Below are 19164 nucleotides of genomic sequence, written 5' to 3'. Positions count from 1 at the left end.
ATAAACTCACACCAAACTGTAAACTCAGGATCATACATTTTAAATATCTTCAGCAGACCTATTACTCCACCCTTCAACTTCCCAAATTTGAGCTACGAGCAGAGGCGACTTGTGTGCGGCATATTTTTTGCATCTGGTGTGGATGTGGGGTACAGTGGCCTTGTACTGGACGCAAGTCACACAGACCATATCAAAGAGGGTAGAGGAGCAGGTAGATTGCTCCCCCAAAGTGTGCCGACTGGGCCTTATTAAATCGCTCCAGCCCGCTAACCGCAAACTAGTAGTGGTGTCATTGCAACTAGCTAAACGCAAAGGAGCTCATTTATGAGCCCCTGCGTCACTTTTGCGCCACCGGTGCGTCACTTTTTGTGACGCACCAGTGGTGTAAAACATGCGCCATGTTGCGCCATATTTACGAAGCGACGCATCTAGGTAGATGCGTCACTTCGTAAACCCCTGCGCTACATTATACGTGCGCCAGGTATAATGTATGCAGGGTGGGCGTACCCCCGCAAGAAAGGGTCGTAGGTGTGGCGCAGCGAAATCTATGAGATTTCGCTGCGTCACTTCTAGGACGCCAATGCGTCAAAACCTTACGCCTGCCTCATGCCAGGCGTAAGGGTGACGCAGGCCCTTTCACATGGGGCTTGCCCCATGTGAAAGGAACATTGCTGGAGTTGCGTCAAGCTTCCGACACAACTCCAGCAATGCGCCACTTTTTGCGCTGACAGATACGTCAGTTATACTGACACTCGAACTGCCGCCGGAGATCTGGGGCGGAATTCCTCCACAGCGCTTAGTTCGCTGTTATTTCTGTCAGTACTGATCATTGTGCTGCCGTAGGGAAAGGTCTTGAACTGAAGAGTCTTCATTTCATCGAGGCAGCGCCGGGACAAAATGGTGGCCGGTTGAATCGCCTCGGAGCAGAACGGCTACTGAACTCTGGAGGGGCGACAAAAGCTCTGATTGTCCCCCTATGAATACCACAGACTAGTGACAGACACCTACGGCCCGACAACATCACCCGAGCGCACACGGGGACGTTCTCTCCACACCCCCTCAACTAAACTTAACATCTAGTACCTCCCATGCACAGCACGAACCCGACCGCCTGGGCCACACTACAAGTAACTGACTTTCATGAGCTTCCCCTCCGGGGCAGCAATCAGGCAAGAATACACTTGTGAAGGGGATGCCTGACTTCAACATGGCGGCCGTGGGAGCCACAATCATCAGGATGCAGCGATCAAGGGATCTCAAAATACCCGGGTGCCCGACCTCGTCATGTCCTCCACACAAATGGACTAAACAACTAGGCTCCTACCTTCTATTCCTCACACTTGAAGCCCCTCCATCCACACCGGACTCCTTGGACTGGCACATAGAGCTTACTCTAGCGAGGCTAGGGGTGCTCCCCCACTCTCTTCCCCCTCCCTCCCTCGGCTCACCCACCATGACATTAATTTTGGGATCTTCCTTTGACCGTTGAGACCTATCTAGCTGACCGATGCCCGTTAGAGCTACCTGTTAGCTAAAGACTTCCCCCCGGCCGTCACCTACCCAGCCGGACTTTGGGCAGACTTTCCTTTGTCTCTCCGTTGTATTCTCCCCCTACCCCTTTTCCCTTCCCCCTACCCTTCTACGCTCCATTTTTCTCGTCTTCCTCTGCTCTTTAAAATGTTTTTCTTTTTTAACCGAGACCTGCTATTTGGCCGTTGCCCGGTGGAGCTAAAGACGAGATGGGCCGTGGCCTTCCCCCTAGGCCGTCACCTACTCAGGCAGACTTGGGGCAGACTTTCCTCCGTCACGCCGTCGTATCTCCCTCTTACCCCTTCACCCTAGCCTTCTACGCTCCCATTTATCTCATCTCCTATGCTCTTTAAATGTTTTACTAGTAACTAATGTAACCTGTTAACTGATGTTATTTTGTAACTTTGTGGTACCTCATGTAAAGCGCTCTGATACCCTCGGGTCTAGACAGCGCTATATAAAACTCAATAATAAATAAGTGAGAGAATCAGAGGCTGCAGATTAGGACATTAGAAGGTTACAGCAGAAGGCCTATACTAGTGATGTGTAGCACGTTGCTGCTCCACTGTCTTCACTAGAGCTCTCAGCATTCCAATGTTCTAATATAGCCTTATGGCCAGCTGCCGAGGACTGTACCAGCTGCTATAAAGGCTCTGCACCAGAGTTATAGGCCCGAGCCGCAGACGAAGGCCTGTAACGAGGGTGAGGGTCTTTAACAGCGGGTATAGCCTGAGGCAGAAGGGCACTAAGGCTAGAACATTCAACTCACTGAGGGTAGAACGTTCTTAATTAAAAAGGTAGAAACAGAAAGACCATGTTGGAGCTCCGGGCTTATACCAGCCATTATAAGCCCAGAGCTGCTTAATTATCAATTGAGCTCTCAACATTCCAATGTTCTAATAGTAATTATAGCCAGCTCGTTTGTCTTCAAAGGAGCTGTCAGCATTCCAATGTTCTTAATTAACAGCACGCCTTGGTATTTTCACTTGTTGAGCATAAAAAAGAGTTCATGTGATGTTCCGGCTTCAAACGGTTAATAAAAGCCTCTACTAAAATCCTGTTTGTGAAAAAAGAACCATAAATACGTCTGCACAACTGTGTTGGAAAACTTCATTTTTTGTGTGTGTGTCTTTCTTCATTGTTTATTCTGATGAAGGCCTATGGGTGCAGATGCATCCTGATCAAAAAGGCCAAAATATGTCGCAATTTCTATAGGTTTGTAGTTTTTTAAATAACTTTATACTGAATAGTTTCTTTGTTACACCGACAGTCTTTTATTATAAACTTTGTGTAACTTTGATTTCTCTATTTAAACTACTGAGTCGAACATGATACAATTGTGAAGACAAGTTAAATGGGAAGTGAATATTAACATAACTATGTTGAGAGGTTTTTTATGTAAGTCGTATTTTTTTTTATAAATCTTAAAAAAAAAAAGAAAACAACATAAAACAATACAAACCAAAACAAGTGCAGTAAGGTGCAGTTATCAGGAATTACAATACTGTCGATATTAAAAAGCAGTAAAAGACAAGTCAGTAAATTGGGTCATTATCACAATCATCCACTTCGTAGGTCCTGTCATTGATTAAAATCTTTAAAGAGTCTCATGATCAGAAGACATTGGTGGAGCATCACTGAAAGGGGTACATGGTAAACCTCTATGCTCGTTCCAGGGGCCCCATATTTTTGTCCATTTAAGTGGGAATCCCCTGCTCTCATAGACAACCCTCTCTGCCTTCCTACACCAGTCCATATCGATTTCCCAGACAGTGTGACGTGGCTTAGCCACTCCCTTCCATGTTCTGGCAATATTGCGCTTTGCCACCATGCAACCCAACGAAATCCACATTTTCTGTGTTCTTGACAAATCCGTGGCGTTCCAGATATTTAGTAGACAAAGCAGGGGGGAAACTTCTATAGGAGTATGGCAATCCCGGTGCAAAGTAGAGACAATCTTTCCCCAGTATTTCTGAAGGATAGGGCATTCCCACCATTGGTGTAGATAGGTACCGATATGACCACATAGGCTGGGGAACCAAGAATCCCCATCTTAACTAGCACTGAGCTAGTGTAATATGCCCTGTGGAGAAGTTTAAGTTGTATTAGCTTGAAACGAGACCGGATCGCCACCTCCCCGGGTGAAGCCAAGGCCTTCCTCCAGTCTTCATCAGTTATGTCCCCTACATTGTCCATCCACTTATTACGTAGTCTATCTTGAACGTCAGGTGTGTTATTAAGGATTTTATGATAGGTCAAAGAGGTGGCTTTCTCTGGAAGGTAATTGTCCAGTAGTCGATCTTTCAAGGGCGAGGAGGCCGGCAGGACAGAACCCCTAGGTATTGCTTTATGTAACGTGCTGCAAGCTTGAAGGTAGCGAAAGGTTTCCCCCCTTGCAATTGATATTCTAGACCTGGCATTTCTTGGCGTGGTTACCCCTGACTTTTTGCCTCTACCTCCTCTATTTTTGATGCTGTGATTGATTTTGTTTTGCTGGCTTAGATGCTTTGGACACTCTGCCACTGCTGATTAGTGTCAAAGTGCAAGTGCTCCCTGTATAAAGTGTTATGGTAATTGGTTGTCCATAATTGGTATGTTTGTCTTAATAGTAAAGTCCCTAGTAGAGTGCACTATGTGTGCCAGGGCTGGTAATGCAAATGCTACTAGTGGGCCTGCAGCACTAATGAGGCACAAACACAAGTAGCCCTAAAAAGAGATCTCAGGCCTGCCACTGCAGTGCCTGCGCGCAGTTTGTTAACTGCCTTATTGTCCTGGCAAGTGCACGCACTTGCCAGGCCTTACCCTTCCCTTTTTGTGCACATCAGACAACCCTATAGTAGGCCCAAGATAACCCCCTGGGCAGGGTGCAATGTATGTGAAAGGTAGGACATGTACTGAGGTGTGTACCATGTCCTGCCAGTGAAATACTACTAAATTCGTTTTTCAATGTTGCAAGGCCATCTTGCCCATAGAACAGAATGGGGAATGCTGTGTCACATGTTTCCAGCATATCTTCCCATAGGCATAAGATGGAGGGTTGGAGTTTAGTGTGCCTGAACTCAGAATTTAATAACACATCTTTTTGTGAAGATGGGTTTTGAAACCACGCTTTTAGAAGTGTCTGGTTTCTTGTCCTAACCATCCTGCATGCCTCTTCCTGATTGTGTATTGACTGTCTGGGTTTGGATGTGACAGGGTCTGGGAAGTGTCCTGACACCAGGGAGCAACAACAGGTTTGGCCTGCATTTGGTGTGTTGGGAGGAGTAGCCCCTTTGATGCGAAGAGGGTTGTGCGTCTGCCACAAAAGAATGGCTCCACCTCCTGCGGAGTGTCTGAAGCCCAGACCCCGACGATCAAAGAAAGAAGGTGTGCACTGGCAGGAAGACCCCCAGGTCTGGTGTGGACCTCAAAGACTTCAAAGGCATTTAGGGGTATAAATGTGAGAGCTGAAACCTCTGAACTCAAGACTGAACTTAAGCCTGAAAAAGGATTGAAACTACTTTGTGATCAAGCGGAACCTATGCCAAAGAAGAACAGCTGAAGAGACTGAAGAGAAGGACTGCCTTTGCTGTGTGTTCAGGGGTTGGCCTGTAGTTTGCTGATTTGACTAAGGAGAGGACAAGGGACTTTTCTGTGTGCTGTGTCCCCCCCCCTTGAAAGGCCTTTGCTGCGTGCTCTAGTAACTTGTCTCCAAGGACTCGAGAGGAGCTGGCTACCTGTTGTGGAAACTCAGGAACATAAAAGTTTCCAAGTGTGTCTCAGTGACGCTTTGTGCTTTTTGCAGCCTGAGATCTTCGTGAGAATTGCCCCGTGACCCTGTGGCCCGGAGCAGTCTTGCGCTCTACTTCGATCGGCAGCGTGACCAGAAGTGCTGTGATCATTATCGCCATTGGCCCGGACCGTCGTCCCAAGGGGGAGCCGTGAGAAATCACCATCGCCCGCCCAAGCCTGCCTTTGCCAAGGAGAGACCTGTGAACCTTCACCATTGTGGGTCCGAGGTCCTTTGCCCAAGATCAATGGAGTCGCGCCTGGAGCCGAGTCAGCTGTGAGGCCGTCGCCTAGTAGCCTGACTCTCACTGCGAGGAGCAGCCGCCGCCAGCCCGAAGCCGCACAGCGTGACGCTCAAGCTGTGAGGAGAGGAGAGAGATACTGCACCCCCCAGGTAACGCTCAGCAAGCGTGCATGTGTCGCTGCATGGGGCGGAGTGTGTGATACGAGAAACCGCTCTCGGCCTTTCCCATCTTTGCAGCGCGAGCCTCCGCTCAAGTCAGTATCGCGGCCCGTACTCGCCGAGGAGTGGCAGAACCGGGGTAGGATTGTGGAGCTGTACTTTGTTTCCTTCATAACAGTATTGGGGGCATATTTTGGCAGTTGCTGACCGCGAGTCAGCCAAGAGTGGCATAGAGACCTTCACTAGCACCGATCCGTGCCGAACTGCATTATTACTTGCTTTTACGATCCGCATTGGTACTTGCATTACGAACTGCATTATTACTTGCTTTACGAACCGCATTAGTACTTGCATTAAGGACTGTCTTATTTCTACATTATGAACTGCATTACGTACTGTGTAACATTGTATTAGGACTGCATTAGATCATCGCGAACTGCTCATTAATACCGCAGGAACCTACAAATGATTACTGGCCTAATAACCGGCCCAGTGAAATATTATGAATACGCATATGCTGGATATTTTCTTTATCGTTTGGTCTCATCGTATTTCTGCTTGATAAAGATACCGCTATTATCCTAAATCAGTGTGGTGTCCATTTGTGGCGTTATCACTGTGTTACTGGGAGTGTGGTTGCAAATACTTTACACATTGCCTTGGAAATAGCCTGGCTGCTCGTGCCAAGCTACCGGGGGGTGAGTAGGGGTTATCTAAGAGTGTGTCCCTCCTTTCCCTGACTAGAAGCAAGGGTCCCTATTTGGACTAAGGTACCTACCTCAGCCAACTAGAGTCCCCATGTTCTAACAGTCTCTCTGTAGGTCGCTAAACGGGACGACCCCACCCTCCGCCCACCTGTCACCAACCATAGTTAGACCAATCAGGTCCCATTTGTCGAACACCGGCTGTTTTGACAGGCTTCAAGCAACGGAGTAACTTGCATGATTTTACCTTTCCAGCCTAAAGCAGCTGTTGCCTTGTGCCAGAGGGAAAACAGTGGTGGATGTTGGGGTGTGTCTGGGCGCGTGTTTTGTCCCACCATATAGAGTTCTCAAGTAAGTACCGGGAAACATATTATGCCTGTCGATCCTATAGGCAGGGTCTGCAGTGTGTCGATGCGTCCAATGATTAAGGACCACTAATTGTGAGGCCCAATAGTAGGATCTGATGGCGGGCAGGGCGATGTCACAATCATATCAGCTTTTTGTAAGCTTGGTGAGGGCGATTCGGGGTGTACCGCTACTCCAGAGCAGGGTGCGTACCTCGGAGTCAACTGATTGAAAGTAACGAGGTGAGACCAAATACGGTGTATTCTGTAGGACATAAAGAAAGCGTGGAAGAGCCATCATTTTATAAAGGGCGGCCCTGCCTAACAGTGTGAGAGGTAATGTTTTCCAGTGCTGCATGTCAGTTCTGAGGCAACGGAAGGGGGGTACGAGATTTCGTTCATGGAAGATTACTGGGTCAATTGTGACATATATACCAAGATATTGGAAGCCTTCCGTGACTATTTTTGTGTCACAACCAGCGGGGAGGAGCGGGCGGTTACCACTTAAAACGGAAATCAATGATTTATCCCACTTGATAGTGTAACCAGGATATTTTTGAAAAAGTGCAAAAATGTGTAACACCCGGTGAATAGAGAACCGGGGTTTGGCCAGGTAAAGTAAAATGTCGCTAACGTGGAGGGAAATGTTATCCCTCTAGTCCATCGACCAATTAAGCCCCCGAATAAAGGGGACTCCCCTAATACAGAGAGCCAGGGGTTCAAGCGCCAAAGCAAAAAGCAGAGGCGACAGAGGTGGGGGGGTAGGACACCCCCAGAGTACGCAATGATCGGGGAATGGTCCGAGACACCTCTGGGAAGGAAGGAGAACTCGCCGAACATGAGGAACTGGGAGGCTTTGCAGAAGAGGTAATCTATGAGGGACATTCTCCCATGTACCCCGGAATGGAATGTGTATTGTGTGGTTGCATGGCCTCCATACGTCTATCAGCCCCAAGGCTCCAAGGAAATCTTCCAGTAGTTTCCCAGACGACTCCCCTCGTCTGGGCGGCAATCTATCTAAATCTCCAGTCAGGGCTGCATTGCAGTCTCCCCCCACCAATATGTCACCCTCTGGCAGGCTCAACAGATGTGGACCCAGGTCGGTCAAAGTAGAGGAGTGAAGTCTGGGGGGCACGTATAGGGAAGTCACGTTTAGGGATCTACCCTCCCACTGCCCCGATGCTGTGACAAATCTGCCCAGAGGGTCACGGGTGATCTTATGCATCTGGAAGGGGAGGGAGCTGCGCACCAGGATACCCACCCCCTGGAACCCGGAGTATAACCTGCATGTGCAACCAATTTATATCTCCATCTATTGAGTGCGCAGTAGGAGGTACCCTGGATATGTGTCTCCTGGAGTAATACGAGGTCGGGGCTTGTCGTTTCAGATATTGTACCACTATTTCTCGCTTAATTCGATCTCCCAGGCCGTTAACATTCCACAAGAGTAATTTCAGGCGGCCCATAGACGTAGCCGCAGTGTGATCAGCACTCATTTATATTTAACCAGATAAGCAGTAGTGCGGGACCTCAAACCCTCTCCCACTACACACAACAGTGGAGACATTGCAGATGTGACCATAGAAAAATGATGAATCATATTATTGACGACCCAAGTTGCACTGAAAACGACACCATTAATCAGGCTACACAAAAAACACAATCGAAATCTACAATAAAACCCTTGAAAACTCCCTGGAACCCACCCCCACCCTGCCTCCCTGCAAAGTAGACCGAGAAGTGCCCACCCCCCAATTGTGCAGAGCACCTGTGTACCCAAAACAAGTAGACTGTGTAAAGGGGAACGCTACACAGCCGAACTACCCAAGGATATAGCACTCCTCCCCCATGTAAAAACTATGTAAGCCCAGGATGTAGCACGTACAAAACCATGAACCCTATCTGGGAAGTTACGCACCCCCCTACCCCGCAATCAGCAGCCCCACTCTCCACAGTGGCCCACCGCAGTGGGTCAAGAACTATGATAACAATTAGGTGAGACACACAAATATTATCAGTGAGGGAAATATGCAATTATCAAACATTATTTCTCAGAATATAGTCACCCCTGACCCGTTGGGCCGGCCACAGCATAGAATCCATGTGACAGATCACGGGACGCCATTAGTCATAAAGGGAAAGTTTGGCCACAGTTGCGGATGAAAGTCAGCGGATGATCAAACGCCTTTGTCTCGGTCTGCCTTCTCTATTCGCCTTTCCTGACTTAGCGAGCAATTAGGGGAGGAATGTCTCTGTGTTCCAGAGGACCACCAACCGTCCAACCAGTCCCAGGCTTCCTCCGGCGTCTGGAAAAACACAACCTTCCTTCCGCTTGTAGTTTTGCTGGAAAGAGCATCGCATATTTCAGGTTGTGACCCCTGAGGGCCCATTTTACTTCGAGAAAGGACCTGCATTCTTGTTGCACCTTGTAAGTGAAGTCGGAAAAGAATCTAACGGTGGAGTTCTCAAATTTGAGTGGTGGGTCAGCCCTTGACGCTTGAAGGATGATGTCCCTGTCCCGGAAATTGAAGATCCACGCTAATATAGGACATGGTGGAGCAACGGGCTTCAGGGGACCCCCGGACACCTTGTGGGCACGTTCCACCTAAAAAGATTTTGAGAGGGTCCGAGGTTGTAGGTGGTTTTGGATTAGATCCTCGACAAAGGGGTCCGCTGCTTGCCCTTCCGCCCTTTTGGGGACCCCATTCATTTGCATGTTATTTCTGTGTGCGCGTCCTTCGTAATCCTCCAGCTTAGGTTAAAGATCAGATGTCTGAGCCTGCAGTCGCATCATCGTCGATTCGAGTGTTTTCTTTGCGTGTTGAAGCATGGAGAACGACTCTTTGGTCACAATGACCCTGTTCCCAATATTGCGTAGATCAGCACGTATGAGGGTGACTTCCATTGACACCATGTCTATCTTGTGTTCTAGTGCCATCCGGACTCCTTGTATGGCCTCCATGCCATCCACTAACGTCGGGGCCCCTTCGTCGGTATGTTGCTTAGCTTCCAGTTCGTCTGGCTTACCTTCCGTGGCGTAGGGCTTAGAGTGCGCAAATTTCGCTAACTTCAGCTAGTGGGTTTGCCTAGAACCCTTTGCGGCGGCCATTGCTTCAGACTCAAATGGTGGGTTAAGAACAAAGAGACAATAAGTCTTGGGGGCCCAGTTGAGTAGGACGACCAATAGTGCGGCAGCGTAATGATGTTTCAAACCGCACAAGTATACACCAGGAGTGCACCAGTGTCGTCGGGGCCTCGGTGATCCGCGTCTTGTGCTAGTGTCGTGGCCTCTCTATACATGTGTGTAGTAGCCCACACCCGTAGTTCCACACTCCCGGGCTCCAGTATGCCAATTCAACGTTGTTTATTGATCAAGTATGAGGCCTTGTACACAAGGAGAGCGTCTGGACCAACCACACGATCCGCGTCCTTCGGGAGACACAGGGGAAGTGATAATTTATTTATTTATTTATATATAAAGCACCAGAATCGACCCCCAAAGGGGTATCTCTGCACTTGGAAGGGCAGCGTATGGAGAACTGTCTGCTATAAATCAAAAACAGAAGAGGGAAGTCTTGAGCTGTTTCCTGAAGTGGAGATAGTCCGTGCACTGTCTCAGTTGCAAAGAAAGCTCATTCCAATAGCGGGGGCCCAGATAAGATAGGGACTTGCCGCCCAATCTGGCCCTTTTAATTCCAGGTACCTCAAGTAGGGATTTAGATTCTGAGCGGAGAGACCTCCGAGGTATATAAGGGATGAATTTGTCCGCAAGGTAAGTAGGACCAGAGTTGGCCAAGGCCTTATATATGATACAGCAAACCTTGAACTTCACTCGCTCCCGTATAGGGAGCCAGTGGATCTTGTAAAGCAAAAGGCGGGAGGCAGTCCTGGGGGGGCATTGACGATCAGGCAGCAACTCAGCAAATATCCACTACGCTGCTAAATTCAATGAACCCTCACCCGTACCTTGCCTTACTTCATGGGGGAGGGGTGCAATAAAGAGTTGCGGGACGGGCCAGTGGAAAGAAGATGAGGCCCCACCCCGTATGTCAAGCTTGCACTTGCCCCAAAGTACTGCGGAGGGGGAGCGAGCCCGACCACAGTCCACTTCCTCTTCCCTTGTCGTCGGAGTTGTAGTGGCAGTGCGGGAAAAGCTCTGAGGCCAGCCGCGCACATCGGGTCCCATCCGGCGCACCTGATCACTGGTGCTTGGCCGAGAGCCCCCGCGGACGACCCAGGGAGACTGGCACGGAGACTCACCTGGAATCGAGGCGCAGATTTGCCAGGGACGGGTGGGGGCGTTCAACTGGGCCAATATTCAGGGCCTGTGGGCCCGCGTCTGAAACCCTGGAGCTGCATAGTGGAACGGCGTGAGGCGTCACGGCCAGATATCTCCCCCTCTCACGGCCAGCAGTTTAAGTGACAATTTCTCGGGATCAGGATGTCGGATCTTCTTCGCTGTTTGATCGGGTAATACCTGGGAAATAGGAGCCCCTGGTCCTTGGAAATGACGGGCTGAACGGATATTGGAAACGGATGGGGGGAGTTTAATTAAATAGTAAATGGAGCTCTACTCCATTGCGGCCATCTTGAGTGTTGGCTAGCCACGTCCCCGTAATTTGTATTTTTAATAGTTTGTTTATATGACTGAATACAATGATGAGGATTTTAATTATTCTGGTGATTGAGTGGTTTACTTTTTTTTTTACTTTTGGACTGATTTAGCTATCAATTTCAGATGCCTCATTATTTGGCCCTTTCTAAATACATACACACTCTGTTGATAAATGATCGGTTTACAGTTATTTTTTTTGTTTGCTGTTGTTGGACTGGCTCTTGACTCCACTTTTGTTTGACTGCCTTTGCCTGTTCAACAAGCATTGGCATAGCCAATAGGTCTCGCCTTTAGGACCTTATAAGTGTTTAGTTATCCAGCACAATATCCTTGGTGCAACAACCTCAAGTGCTGCATGGCTAAACACTTATAAGGTCCCAAAGGCGAGACCTATTGGCTGTGCCAATGCTTGTTGTTCAAATCTACTTGAACTGAGGGAGCACTGCTTTCTGGTGGCATAATGCCATTGAATTTAAAGTTACCTGCATATGCAGAGAGCAGGGACCACCTACCATCAGCCTTGTAACACAATGCACACAGTCCCAAGGTTTACCCACGACAGCCGTTAATCTTTCCTTAACCCCTTATCATCTGTCCTGGCTGTAGACATCAGTAGCAGCTATATGATGAGTTTCAGAGTCTTTCTCGTCTTGCTGACAAATAGCTTTTCCCACTTGTGGCACCAAAAGAATGACTGCTGCTGAGCACAGAGTAACTCTGCAAATTGCATGACAAAATAATCCAGTTCTGGAATGCTGACTAATGAATTGCGTTAGTCTGAGTCGGACCCATGATGATTGGCACTTGGTGGAGCTGGATGTAGTACAGATAGGTCCACACCAAGCTACACATCCATAAAACCATTTTAGCGAGTGTGTATGACAAACATGACATGGAGGATGAGCCGCATTCAGTGAACTAGAAGAGTGCTGCGAGTACAGAGACGCATTTCACAATGATAATTACATAAGGAAAAGAATGTTGACAGGCAAAGTTTCTGATAATTGCTTTGTCACCAAAGACCAACACAATGAGCGCAATTTTGACAGAACTGCCAGGAATAACATTAAATGGCATAGACTGAGGAAAAAAGGAATAAATCATGGTGAAGGGAAATAGTAATCCCAGTGACGCCACCTTACTTGATCCATAGGTGGGCTCAAACTCAGGAAATACTCAACACTCACCGCAATCAAGCCCGAGGTTCGCGCATCAGAACGCTCCTCCTGGAACTAATTGCGTGGGATTAAGATTGTGATTGACAAGAGAAGCTAAGCATTCTGGGAGTTGAAGGCAAAGTGAGTAACGTATGTAAGACTCGGTAACAAGCAAGCGTTGTGGGACAATTTAGTATAGTCTCAAGCAAAGTTCATGACGCATTATTTTTGTATTGTGAAAACTGAATGACAACCTGAAATAATTGACGCAAACATCCATTTTTATATTTACTTCAACACTTAGGAGTTTTCTGTAAAGCACTTAAATTTGCCAGAAAACTCTTGGAACTTGTTTGCTGCAGTTACACCATTTGATGTCTCTCTCGTTAAATAATCTTTATGTCAGCTGAGGTTGAAATTCAGCCTCTTTGCTTTTAACCCATTAACTCATTGGATTTGTGAGCCCGAAGTGTGGACAGTCATAGCTATCTCTGACTCACACTGACTTCTGGGGCCGCCAACCACAATAGACCCTAGTAACCCCCGCGTTGTAATGGTCTGTGATCTAGCTACGACCTGGGTCGACGAGGAGAGGAGGAGGCAGCAGGGGGAGGGGAGAGTGGACCTGTTTCCCTTGCGGGAACGAGCAGGAACCATCTGTTAATTACAAACAGATGGTTTCAAAGCTCGCTCCCGCAAGGGAATCGCCAAACGTGCACGCGTTGCCATTGAAAGTGATGCAACGTGTGCACGTTTTTGGGCCAAAAACTGAATCAATTACTAAAGGTCTCCTCCTATGCAGCACATGCGAGGTGCGTAGGCGAGACCTAAAAATGCTGAGGCAGGGGAATTAACTAGAAAATACTCGAGCGAGTGAATTTGTTCTTCAAGCGTTCACTCACCAATATACATATGTCACTCAACTCTTCCTATAAATGTCGTCTCTCAATGACACTTTTTGAAATTTTCTAGGGAAACTCCAAGAATGAATGCCTGACCACCTCCTGAAGACCATGCCTCAGAAAACGTAGAGCCTCCTCATCTCTTCCAGACTCAAAAATACATTCAACCTATTGCTTCTCAACAAACTCAATGTTAAGGTGTCTCAACATTTCTTGGTCCACACTGAAATCTATGAGAATGCAGTCTTTCACACAACCTTAAAATGTGACCACTAGCTAAGTCTCCCAACTTTCACCTTGCCTCTCACCTGCACACTTGAGAACAGCAGTCAAGGCTTCAGGTTTCACACTCTGGTAATGCCATATAGGCAGGTGCCATACATTCGTAGATGGGCAAATAAAAACATGTAGACCTCATAATGGATTTTGCCACTTAGTTTAACTCCCGGGTGATTGTCGTAGCCTTGTCAAAACACCAGACTATCTGTCAGTATTTCAAATAAACATTATGTGAGGTAGATTACCACCCAGTTTTATTACATGCCAGAGGGTACAGCTTGCAACCGCTGCAGTTAAAGGCACAACGGGATGAATACAAGGCGCTCAAAGGCGGGATTGGCAACCTCAAGGATATTGATAGTAAGTCTCACCAATAGAGCCCGAATCTCAGCAGTGACCAGAGCTGGGTGCTTTGAACCTGATGAACACAAAATGCACCTCACCAGTTACTACTTAAAACATTCGGTCTATGTCAAATCCAGTAACTCTCAAGGAACTGTGCCGCATTTGATCGATTTCATGGGAGATAAGAAGTTAGAATGTTGTATGTTCTAATATGTGTATAGGAAAAATACCACCAGTTTAAAGGGTTGATCAAAAGGAGGGCTAGCTAACAAATCAGAAGCAAACATTGACACCTTATTTGAAAGAAGGGCTGGAGTCGCAGCCAACCATAAAGCTGTATACAGTACTGATGTAAGCAGCAGAAGTGCCCATCTTATGGGCCAATAACTGTAACTAATAGCTGAGCTTGGACTCTGCCCACCATCACCTCAGTTTATGTTACCCCCATCCCAGGCTTTAACCAATGGTTGGGCTGCGACACTGCACACCATCACCTCAGCTTATGTTACCCTCATCCTAGGTGGCAACCAATGGCTGGGCTGGGAAACTGCCCACCATCACCTCAGCTTATGGTACCCCCATCCCAGGCTGTAACCAATGGCTGGGCTTGGACTCTGCCCACCATCACCTCAGTTTATGGTACCCCCATCCCACGCTGTAACCAATGGCTGGCCCTAGACTCTGCCTACCATCACCTACACTTATGGTACCCCCATCCCAGGTTGTAACCAATGGCTGGCCCTGGACTCTGCCCACCATCATCTCAGCTTATGCTACCCTCATCCAAGGCTGTAACCAATGGCCGGCCCTGGACTCTGCCCACCATCACCTCAGCTTATGGTACCCCCATCCTAGGCTGTAACCAATGGCTGGCCCTGGACTCTGCCCACCATCATCTCAGCTTAATGCTACCCTCATCCCAGGCTGTAACCAATGGCTGGGCTGGAACACTGTCCACCATTACCTCAGCTTATGTTACCCCCATCCCAGGTAAACATCCATAAGGCTGGTGTTATGGGCAACAGAAAGAGTCTTAAGACAAAGTGCTTTAACCACAATCAGAGCAGTGAGGGCATGAGGCACAAACAATATGCAAAAGGCAAAGACATTTGAGCCATGAGATGTAAAATAGGCAGATGTCCAGAACACAGACCACCAAGGCAGAGAACATGACTAAAAGACAGAGTCCAAAGACAGGGAGAATTTATAACAGACAGAGTCCTAGGACAGGGACCCCTGCAGTTATTTCCTTCCAGACCAGACTGGCGTACGGACATGCTGTGCCTGGATCGGCATGGCACAACACGCATTTATTTTCCAAGGCGCTGCAAGAGAAGAAGCCAACTAGACCCGATCTCACCTATGTTGTAAATGTAAGCTCCCAACTCCTGATCCTTGTGGGGTCCAGGTTACCCTCATCCTCAGGCCCTTCTGCCCATGATCTATTAGGGTCAACTCCAAAAACTATGAATGAGCTTCCATTAGTTTGCAATCCAGCATGAACAGCTAGCAAATTTCTGGCGTTTCCTCTTAACTTTCCATATGAACTGGATTTTTACTAGACTAAGAAGCAGAGAACCTCCTTCACGTAAAGTGTATTTTCATTCTGCATTTGGCCAATTGTCTATAGGAGTCGATTTATTTAGAAATAATATAATTAGGAAAAAAGTTTATTAGATTTTATTAATTATATTTTTTACTAGTAAGCATTTCATGCTTTTCTGTGATTTATGGTTTAAATGTTTCTATTAATAATAATGCACACACGACAAACAAAATTACATGCGCATAGCGCTCATCAAACCAGCAAGAAAATACCTGACGGAAGTCCTGTAACAGTGTCATCCGAACTGCATGCGCATAAGCGATGAGAAACTATAACCTGGATAAAAATAACACAGAACCCCCCCCCCCGCCCTGCGCTCCACGTCCTCCCCAGCGACCCTCTGACCTTCGTGCTCCTATCGTCCTCCCTCCTCTGGGACCCTCGTTATGCGTAGGAGCCGGAGATACCGGGGGCATGTGACTTCTGTAAACTCAGTTGCCAAAAGTGACAGAAAGGGCTACCACAATTCCTGATATCGGTCCCCCTCCCCGGCCAGAGTCAGAGCCAATTTTTCCATGCCCAGAACATACCACAAACGGTGCAACCAGCCGGTGAAGGTGGGAATCCGAGGGGTGCGCCAATGTGTGAGAATGTTTTGTATCGCCGACCCTAGGGCAATGGCTATCTGTCTGCCCCTACGGGATCTCAATGGGTAGGTCAGGGGATTAGGAAGGCCTAACAATACATATGCTGGAAAGCGCAGTATTTCAGTCTGGAAGTGCTTATCCACTTCATCTAACACCTGGGTCCAGTATGCTTGAATAAGGGTACAGTCCCATAGTATGTGGACCAAGCTTCCCCGCTGGCCGCAACCCCTCCAACACGCCGCCTCACAAGAGTTGTCCATCACGTGTAGTTGCTCCGGAGTATAATACCAGTATGTTACAATCTTTGTAAGTGTCTCCGTGAGCCCCATGTGGTATGCAGAGTGTCTGGCCCTATGGTAAATACCCTCCCAGTCCTTATGGCTCAAGGTTCTGCCCAACTCCCGCTCCCACCGCTCCCTGCTGGGGTTGTGTGAGTGCTTGTGTTTGAGTTGCAGTTGCTTGTAGAGATCAGAGATGAGATTTTTGTCCGTCGTGCGTGTGAGGAGCCAACGCTCATACGTGGAGAATCGCCTATTGGCCTCAGTGCACACCTGCGGCTGGAGCGCCCAGTGCCGCACCTGCAAGTACCGTAGCCTCTCCGTCTCAGGTAGCCCAAATTCGTCCTGCATCTGAGTGAACGAGTGCACCCCTTCCACCCCATATATGTGGTACAGGAACCGGCAACCCGCCGCCTTCCAACCTGCGAAGGCCGCGTCGTCTAACCCAGGAGTGAAGTCCGGATTGCCAGTCAGCGGTGTGAGTGGAGACGGAAAGGTCCTGAGCTCATGGGCGAGACTAGTGGCATCCCACACCTCCAGGGGAACACGTGTAATAAAGGAGGCGTACAGATTGGGGGGCCTATGAGGCTTACGCAGGAAGGGGATGTCTTGCAAGGGCCGCACCGCCACCGCCTGGTCCTGAAACAGCCAGTGTTTCTCGGATTCCCATTTGCTCCATTCTACTAAATATCGCAACTGAGCAGCCTAGAAATAAAGCTTTAAGTTGGGAACCCCCAAGCTCCCAGCCTCCGGCGCCAACGACAGCAGAATTCTTCGCATGCGCGGCTTCCGACCGTTCCAGACAAACCTGGCCAGGTCGGCCTGCATTTTTGGAAGCCACCCGATTGGCGGCCGTAGAGGTATAGTGCGGAAAATATATAGAATCTGCGGGAGGATAGTCATCTTGACCGCCGCAACCCTGCCCAACCAGGAAAGGGGGTAATGCCGCCACCGATCAAGCTCCCGCCGGACTCTGTAGCGAAGCAGGGAGTAATTAACGTCCACCACCTGAGGAAGGGAGGGGGCCAGCCGGATCCCTAGGTACGGTATAGTGTCCGACGCGCAGTAGGAGTAGAGTCTGCAACAACTCCTGGGTGGGATGTGACGAGGAGAGGTCCAGGGCTAAGGACTTCTCCGCATTCACTTTAAACCCGGCCACCTGCGAGAAAGCATCCATGTCCGCCCAGCAGACCGGGAGTGCAGTCGCCGGGTCCGCTAACGAGATCAATACATCATCAGCGTATAAGCTAATCGTGTGAACAAAGCCTCCAAACTTAACCCCCTTGATCCCCGGGTTCTGTCGCAGCCTCTGGGCCAGGGGCTCCATATAAAGGGCAAAGAGGAGGGGAGATAAGGGACACCCCTGCTTCGTGCTGCGCTCAATACGAAAGCGAGAGGAGGTGTGACCATTCACCCGGACCGGACTCAGAAAATACTCAACACTCACCGCAATCAAGCCCGAGGTTCGCACATCAGAACGCTCCTCCTGGAACTAATTGCGCGGGATTAAGATTGTGATTGACAAGAGAAGCTAAGCATTCTGGGAGTTGAAGGCAAAGTGAGTAACGTATGTAAGACTCGGTAACAAGCAAGCGTTGTGGGACAATTTAGTATAGTCTCAAGCAAAGTTCATGACGCATTATTTTTGTATTGTGAAAACTGAATGACAACCTGAAATAATTGACGCAAACATCCACTTTTATATTTACTTCAACACTTAGGAGTTTTCTGTAAAGCACTTTAATTTGCCAGAATACTCTTGGAACTTGTTTGCTGCAGTTACACCATTTGATGTCTCTCTCGTTAAATAATCTTTATGTCAGCTGAGGTTGAAATTCAGCCTCTTTGCTTTTAACCCTTTAACTCATTGGATTTGTGAGCCCGAAGTGTGGACAGTCATAGCTATCTCTGACTCACACTGACTACTGGGGCCGCCAACCACAATAGACCCTAGTAACCCCTGCGTTGTAATGGTCTGTGATCTAGCTACGACCTGGGTCGACGAGGAGAGGAGGAGGCAGCAGGGGGAGGGGAGAAATCTATGAGAATGCAGTCTTTCACACAACCTTAAAATGTGACCACTTCATAAGTCTGCCAACTTTCACCTTGCCTCTCACCTGCACACTTGAGAACAGCAGTCAAGGCTTCAGGTTTCACACTCTGGTAATGCCATATAGGCAGGTGCCATACATTCGTAGATGGGCAAATAAAAACATGTAGACCTCATAATGGATTTTGCCACTTAGTTTAACTCCCGGGTGATTGTCGTAGCCTTGTCAAAACACCAGACTATCTGTCAGTATTTCAAATAAACATTATGTGAGGTAGATTACCACCCAGTTTTATTACATGCTAGAGGGTACAGCTTGCAACCGCTGCAGTTAAAGGCACAACGGGATGAATACAAGGCGCTCAAAGGCGAGATTGGCAACCTCAAGGATATTGATAGTAAGTCTCACCAATAGAGCCCGAATCTGTGGAGAAGTGTAGCTCACTGGTTAGAGGAGGCATACCCTGAAGCAGAGATCAGACCCGGGACCTGGGTTCGATTCCCGACGCGGCAGGGTCCAGAGCCCAATCGTCCACGGACTCGATAATTCTCGCTTCGGTGCCCACTCTAAGCACGAGTTCACACTATGCAGCTCT

At 48.4% G+C, this 19164-nt stretch overlaps 1 protein-coding gene across 1 annotated transcript in view; it reads right to left on the bottom strand.

Annotated features, from left to right (window-relative positions):
* The window catches only part of PLCD4 (phospholipase C delta 4), a 514626-nt gene that overhangs the window by 21250 nt on the left and 474212 nt on the right, over nt 1-19164 (bottom strand). The window lies entirely within an intron of this gene.

This window comes from Triturus cristatus, chromosome 3_2 (assembly GCF_964204655.1).
Source record: "Triturus cristatus chromosome 3_2, aTriCri1.1, whole genome shotgun sequence".
NCBI classification, from domain to species: Eukaryota; Metazoa; Chordata; class Amphibia; order Caudata; family Salamandridae; genus Triturus; species Triturus cristatus.
This window is presented reverse-complemented; position numbering and strand designations above follow the sequence as displayed.